We start from the raw sequence: 7,791 nt of genomic DNA, 5'->3' as shown, positions 1-7,791 counted from the left end.
CTTTGTATAGGGCATGCTGCTCGTCCGCAATCTGTTTAATTTTCTCTATGTGATCTGCAACGCCTCTGCGTGTTGAGGGTTCTGGAAAACCCATTGCTTTATATAGATTTTTTTTGATAAAATGAAAGGCAGATATCGAGCACTGTTTTAATAAATTAATCTTGCCCAAGTATTTTCGTTTCCTAGAAGATATTCAGGGACATTCTGCAATTGTTGGATAGTCCAAAATTTGACGAAATGCCTCTGAAGATGCTCTAGGAAGCGAGAGTACTTGGGCAAGATTTAATTAATAAAACAGTGCTCCATATCTGCCTTTCATTTTATCAAAGTTCATTTATTCGAGCATTCAACCTTATATCAATTTATATAGATTTGAGAATGGAGTTGGTTTCATGCAACTCGTTACTATCCTGCATGTCTCATTTAGCGCAGTATCAACTTGTTTAGTGTGGGCAGATCTGTCCCAAACGGGGCACGTATATTCAGCAGTTGAGAAACACAGTGCCTGTGCCGTTGTTCCTAAAACGCCAGGACGTCCACCCCATTTAGCTTTCTACTTTTCCTCTCGTTTTTATGCAATGTTGTCTGTAGGTGAGGGACCGGTCCAGAGTTACCGGTTTGTGTGTTCTAATGTACTACCATTCCACGCAATTTGGACTTTTCGCTTGGCTTCCTTTGCGCGAAAGTGGAAAGCGCAGACTTGGGTTTTAGAGGGATTGGGTCTCAGGCAATTCTTTAGGTAGTTGTCGTTGTTTTTAAGGCAGTTTCTAGTTTCTCCTCCACTTCTTCAAAACTATTTCCTTGAGCACATATTTCAATATCTTCAGCATAGAGGAAGTGCTTGGTTTCGGTCGGCGTAGGTTGGACGTTTGTATATATTGAAGAATTGGTGCTAAAACACTTCCCTGTGGGAGGCCGTTTTTTGAACTCTGCACCTTCTTACTTTACCCTCCAGCATAATGAAAAAACGTCTGTTTTGCAGTAAGAAATATACGATACCAGATGGTGGTCATTGACAGTGTCGTATAATTTGCGGAGCAATGTTTTGTGCCTTACTGTGTCATAGGCTGCTGTCAAATCTACAAAAGCAGCACTTGTTATAAGTTTTCTTCAAAGCCCTCTTCAATGAGTTATGTTAGTGCGAGGACTTGACCGGTGCAAGATTTGCCGGGTCTGAATCCCCCTTGTTGTGGGATGAGGTGCTTGTCGACATTTTTTTTTTTCTGGCAAGTATAAGTCTCTCTTATAATTTGAAGAGTAACACAACAGCGAAATAGGTCTGTAGCTACTGAAATTTTCTGGGTTCTTTCCTAGTTTTAACAAGGCTAGTACTTTGGATTTCTTCCATGATTTTGGAATTTCGCAGGCTTTGAAGCACGTGTTATAAAGTTGCAAGAACCAGTTTTTTGCTCTTTGGCCTAGATGCTTTATTTGTTCACTGCATATATCATTCACACCTGCAGCCTTCCCGTTTTTTAACCTGTTTATACCGTCGTGAAGTTTTTTTAGTGTAAAAGAAGTTTCTAGGTTCCTAATCCAATCTACTTCTAGTGTTTGGGTCCTTATATCGTAGTTCTTCCATTCATAAGGAGTTGAGGAGCGACTTGGTTTGCTGTAACCTTGCAAGGTAGTTTATGTTCTTTTGGATCACCGCTAAGTTTTTATACAAGGTTCCATGCTATTTTGCTACTATGTGTCATGTCCATTTTTTCCAGGGTCTCAATCCACTTTTTCTATCTGGCTTGACTTAGCTGTTGGAGTACTACTGCTCCGCAGTCAACCGTTTCTTGGCTAAAAGGGTCAGTGGAATAGAGGGTTTCGTATGTTCTCATTAGTTCTTTGGACTCACTGGACATCCCGGGAACATATTGTTGTCTACATCCTCTGGGGATAGCTTTTGTAGACACATTTTTAAGTACATCTACAAATTTTTCGTAATTCTCTACATTTAGTTCAAGACGTAGCAGCTCATAATCTAGCATGTCTGTATATTTTTGACAGTTTGCCTTTTTAAAGATTAATCTCCTTTTGAATGGAATAGCTGGTGGTCTGACAATTGGAAAGATATTTATACCAATTTGTCTATGCTGAGTTTTTGATATGGGGCCCTCTACTACTTTGGTACATCGGTCTTCGAGGTTATTACTTGAAAAACAGATATTCAGGTTATATCTTCTTTTCTAAACTTTGCTCTGAAAAGATGGTGGAAGTTTAGGATCATGGATTAACGTAAGGCCAATCGTTTCAGCCCATCCTTCTACTGCGTCTTCATTTGCGTCCGAATCTGCATAGCCCCAGAGTAAATTGTGACTGTTAAAGTCTCCCAGTAAAAGCTGATTGGGTTGTGATTGGAAGTTAGTTGGGGGTAAAAATATAAAAGGCTGGTTTGGGGGCTTGTATACCGAGGTTATTGTGTATTTTCCGATCTCAGTGGTTATTATCTCTATACTGTGTAAATTTGTTATTCCCATAGATGAGACTATGGTTTGAGTTTTTACAAATACCGCGCTCCCAAGCTTATTGTGTGGTATGTCCACAATCAGTTTCATACCGGAGACTTTCGGTCTCGCTGCAGTTAGGTCTCTGTGGGTTTCCTAGATGCACAATACCTCACATTTCGTATTATTGCAGAATTTTGATAAGATGTCTTGTTTGGCTGTAGTGATGCCCTCGATATTTTATGCCCGCTACTGTCACTGTTCGCTCTAGGAATAAGAGCATTTTTCTTTTTGTCGTTGCATTTTTCTGTCAAATTTGTGCAGCCAATCTGTTATGATATCTCTGGTCATCCAGGAGTTCTCGTTGTAGTACCAGTCAACTTGTAGTTTATTAACATGAAAATTTTTAGGATTTTAACGTTTACCAATCACCAAAGGTTTATCTTTTTTCCCATTTAAATTTTTACACAATAATACGGCTAGCCTTTTATTAACAGATTTACGCTGAGTGCACGTTTCATTACGAAATGTAAAAATTTTACTTGGTAAGGCTCGATAATTCAGACCAGTCTCGTCAGCGTTATAAATAGCTTCAGGAAAATAGCCACTTAATAAATTTGGCAGATTTCTTTGCCACTCTGAAATATTGTCCAGTTTAAAATTTGCAGCTTCCCCAGAAATTGCTGTAAATTTAATGTTATGTCTTAAGCAAAACTTGTCAAGCCAACGGTTGAAAGCTTTAAAATTTAAATTTTGGGTTCTTTCGCCACCTCTAAAGCTCTTTTTTTTATTATCGGTCCAGATAATGGAATGTTCTTACTTCGCCCTTTACAAAACCAATCGTACAGTATAGTATCGATGGCAACACCTTATGCTTTAATCCTTTTTTTGTTGAAGATTTCCATGGAAAATTTGATATTTTTTTTCTCCAAACTTAAAAACTTTCTTTTAGTCTAAGACATTGTTACGCTTAGATCAAAATATCGCATCTAAATTAGAAATGTGTACAAATAATGAATAAATTCTAATATGGGTTTCTTCAATTCAAACTCGATGTACCTAAAGTACGTAGTTTTATGACCCATAAGTAGCTACTTATATAATTAGTTTTATAGGTACAATAAGTTATGTACATATTTGGATTTCTGGAGCCCCAATTTTAATCTTTTAATCGCCTTTACCTGACTGTCCTTTGTTGGCAGGTAAAATTACAATAATTTCTTAAAAAACTAAAGGTAAATTTTTTAGGCGTCGTTGTGAAGAATGTCCGTTGTTCGGAGGTGTCTTCCTATTTACCCACATATGAAATGTTCGATGACCTAAAAATTGTCCGTTCAGCAGAGGTTTTCATTGTGGAGAGATGTCCGTTAACAGAAGTTTTACTGTACATAGATGACTCAAATCATGGTAATATGGTACTCTAAGACCAATCTGACTCACAAGAGACCGACAATCAATTCTACCATTTAATAATTTAAAAATCAAAGTTAAACCAAACAGATCTCTTCTCACACTTAAAGCAGGCAAGCTCATAGACCTCTCCATGATAGTGTAGTAATGGTCTTCTATTATAATCCCACTTTGAAAGATCAGAATATATCCGCAAATACGGAGACCACATGGCTGAACAGTACTCCTAAATAGACCATTCTTGTGGCTGCAATGGAAAAAATAAAAGTTTTAGTAACAAACTCCCTAACTGACATAGAATTAATATGATCAACAAAAGTTCAGTAAAACCATTCTGAAAAAGTTCAGTAAAATTAATTTTAATCTGTCGACTCATTATTTCTTTACAAGCCATTTAGTATCGACGTGACACAATATTTTTTTAGTTGAAAAGTTTTAAGCTGAAAAAATCAAGTTTCGTGTAGTGATTGAATTTTTATTTTTGGAGAGGTTTAATAACAAACGAAATTTATTAATGAATGTTGAAAGTATATAAGGACCTTTCGCCATTTATATTAGTATAGTAGAAAGATGGGTTGTTGAATTTAAATGTGTCGTACAAATCTTGAAGGCGATCCACGTTAAGGACGCCCAAAAAGAGCAACAATACCAGAAATCGTAAAAAAATACAGGGTATCGAATTGGAAAATCGTCGAAAAACTGAAATAGTTTAGTAGAAACCTAGGAGTCTCATTGGGTAGTGTAAGCAATATTTTGACTGAAGTGTTGGGTTTTAGACGGCTGTGTTCACAATTACTGCCGCATTAGCTAGCACAAACTAAAAACACATTCGCATGCGATTTTCTTAGCAACATTTAGAGCATTTTCAAACGGATACAGTGGATTTTTTACACCGACAGATCACTATAGATAAGACTTAAGTCTATCACTATAATTCTGAATCAAAATAGGAGCCTAAAAACTGATGTACAACTGGTTCTTCGGCTTCAAAACAAGTTTGTGCAAACTAAAAATAATTTGATCAAAATCACAATTTGATATCACATTGAAAAGCAAATCTTCAATACTTACAATATCTTGTTCAACAAAAAAAAATCAGATCTATGAAATTGCAACCTTTCGAGGATCATGGAATGATTGCAATTTATGATCCGCGAAAGGTTGCAATTTCATAGATCTAATTTATTTTTTGTTAAACAAGTTGGTGTAAAGAAATCTGCCAAGATGAATTACCATTTATTTTTTGGGATGATCAAGGAATTTTGTTTGTAAATTACTTACAAACTGGTTAAACAATAAATTATAAATATTATTATAACCTTTTGGACTATCTGAAGGAAAAAAATCGTGAAGAAAAACCCGGTTTGCAGAAGTAAAAATTCATTTTTCATCAGTACAACAAGCATTTTGACAATGGCTAAAATCCATGAATTAAAGTTCGAATTGTTGGACTGTCCACCGTATTGAAGAAAAATATTCAACAGAAGAAAAATGATTCAAGACTTGCAAGAGAGTAACATACCAAATGAAATTATAAGAATGATAGAAATAGCAATGCGAGATTCCCAAGCAACAATAGACACCGGAAGAGAAAGAACAGAAATGATAAAAATAAAAATGGAGTAAGGCAATTAGATGTACTATTATACGCTCCCAACAGTACTATTTATTCTATCACTTACAAGATAATAAAAAAGCTGTCAAACGCAGAAACTATATACAAGAATATAGTACAAATAATAGGATATGCGGACGATATAACCATAGTAGCAACAGATAAAAGGCCATTAAATAAAACCTTCCAAGAAATAGAAAACGTAGCCAAACTGAGAGGACTGGAAATAAATAAAAATAAAACCAAATACAAAAACGTAAGCAAGAAAAAGAAGACACAAATGACAGAACTGACAATAGTTACACACAGTTTCAAATATATGGGAGTACTAATCAACAGAAGAAATGAAAGTGAGGATATGAAAAGCATAATTCAAGCGGAAAATACAGCGTTTTTTAGAAATAAAAAAATGTTTAGAGATAGGAAGATAAGCCGAAACACAAAAATGAAAATCTACAAAACGATCATAAGACTAATAGTGGTATATGCTTTAGAAACATTTACATTAACAGCAAGAGAAGAAGAGCGATTAAAAGTTTTTGAGAGGAAGATTATCACAAAAATACTGGGACCAAAATGGGGAGAACGAAAAAATATGCAAAAAAACGGATGAATCACGAAATACAAGAATGGTTGGGTCAAGAAAACATAGACCAATAAAAGCACAAAGTATTAGATGGTATAGACACACAATGAGAAGAGAGAAGAGCAATCCGTTAAGAGTAGGTAAAAGAACTAGAGGCCGACCTAAACTGAGATAGAGACAACAAGTGAAAGAAGACTTAAGGAGTATGGACATTAGAAATATAGAACGGACAATCAAAGAGAGAGAACAATGGAGAAAAGTAGTGGAAACAGAGAAGTTACACCAGACACTATAAAATCAAACCTAAAACGAGATGATCTTCATGAGGCTTCAGCTTCTTCGGGATGTTTAACAGTCTTTGTAAACAGTAAAGTGTTTGTTTTTCTTATCGAAAAACATTACTTCGGTCACATATCATACATTTAAGTTGTATTATTTGAATGTTTTTTCCAGATATTTTCAATAGACTTGTTATTATTAAATAATTACTATTTTCCAAAAAGTCCAACTCATTATAACACGGATAATACAAAGAAAATTACAGATAATCATAAGCTGATTTATAATAGCTTCGGCAATAATGCCGCAAATAGGTTGCTTTCATATCAATAAAATGTTTTAAAATAGTAAATCCTAATTAACTTCCAAATTAACCATTAAGAACAGTTTATATACTGGCTTTCTAAATAAAATATATATTATGCTTGCATTTTTAAGAATTCAGTATTTATTTGTTTTGGTACTAAACTAAAAGATATTGTTCGTAAACTAGGAGATTTGTTACAAATGATCTATAAACGTTAAAAAAGTAATTAAATAGGGTAAGTAATTAATTTTTAATTGATAATTATATCAAATTCTGATTTATGTAAATAGGTTTTACAGACTAACAATATAACGTTTGAACGTCTGCATCCTGTGGTATTTTAATGTTTCAATTTTCTACATACTTTGATCTTAAAGAAAATCTATCCCATTCCAACCACCCATCCACGAGGCACGAGGCCATCCAAAAACCCCTGTTGCATTCGCTTTCGGGGCAATATTTGCATGGAAGGCATATAGGCTCCCAAGGCAGAGAAACAAATTTCTGCAGTTATAGTTTCATCCCTCTCAGTCTTCTTCTTTGTCAACCATTTTCCATCCATTCCTGAATGTAGGTCTCTCCCAATTGCTTCCATCTTTCTCTATCTTGCGCCAATCTAATCCACTGTTTGCCTGCCACTGTTCTTATGTCATCTACCCATCTTTTTTGAGGTCTTCCCATGCTTCTTGTTGTCGTCCTTGCTCTCCATTCTAGAATTCCCCGTGTCCACCTGTTGTCATTATATCGAGCTACGTGACCTGCCCAGCGCCATTTCATTTTTGCAATTTCTTCCACAATATTCCTAATCTTCGTTCTACGTCTTATCTCGGTGTTTCTAATCTTGTCTCTTAGTAATATTCCAAGCATGATTCGTTCCATTGCTCTTTGCGTTGTTTCTAATTTTTTAGCAGATTTTTTGGTAAGGGCTACTGTATCCAAGCCGTTAGTACAAACTGGTAGTATACATGTGCTATACACCTTTTTCTTTAAGTTTACAGGAATGGAGGTGTTTTTCAAGATATATGCTAATTTGCCGAAAGCACCCCATGGCAGTTGTGTTCTTTTAATTTCAGCATCTTGATTTGGTTTTCCTAGTTTGATAACATGACCTAAATATACATAATGTTCAACATTTTCTATGGTATGATTTTGTATT

The sequence above is a fragment of the Diabrotica undecimpunctata genome, chromosome 9, assembly GCF_040954645.1.
Source record: "Diabrotica undecimpunctata isolate CICGRU chromosome 9, icDiaUnde3, whole genome shotgun sequence".
In the NCBI taxonomy this organism is placed as follows: Eukaryota; Metazoa; Arthropoda; class Insecta; order Coleoptera; family Chrysomelidae; genus Diabrotica; species Diabrotica undecimpunctata.
Note: the sequence above shows the minus strand (reverse complement) of the source record.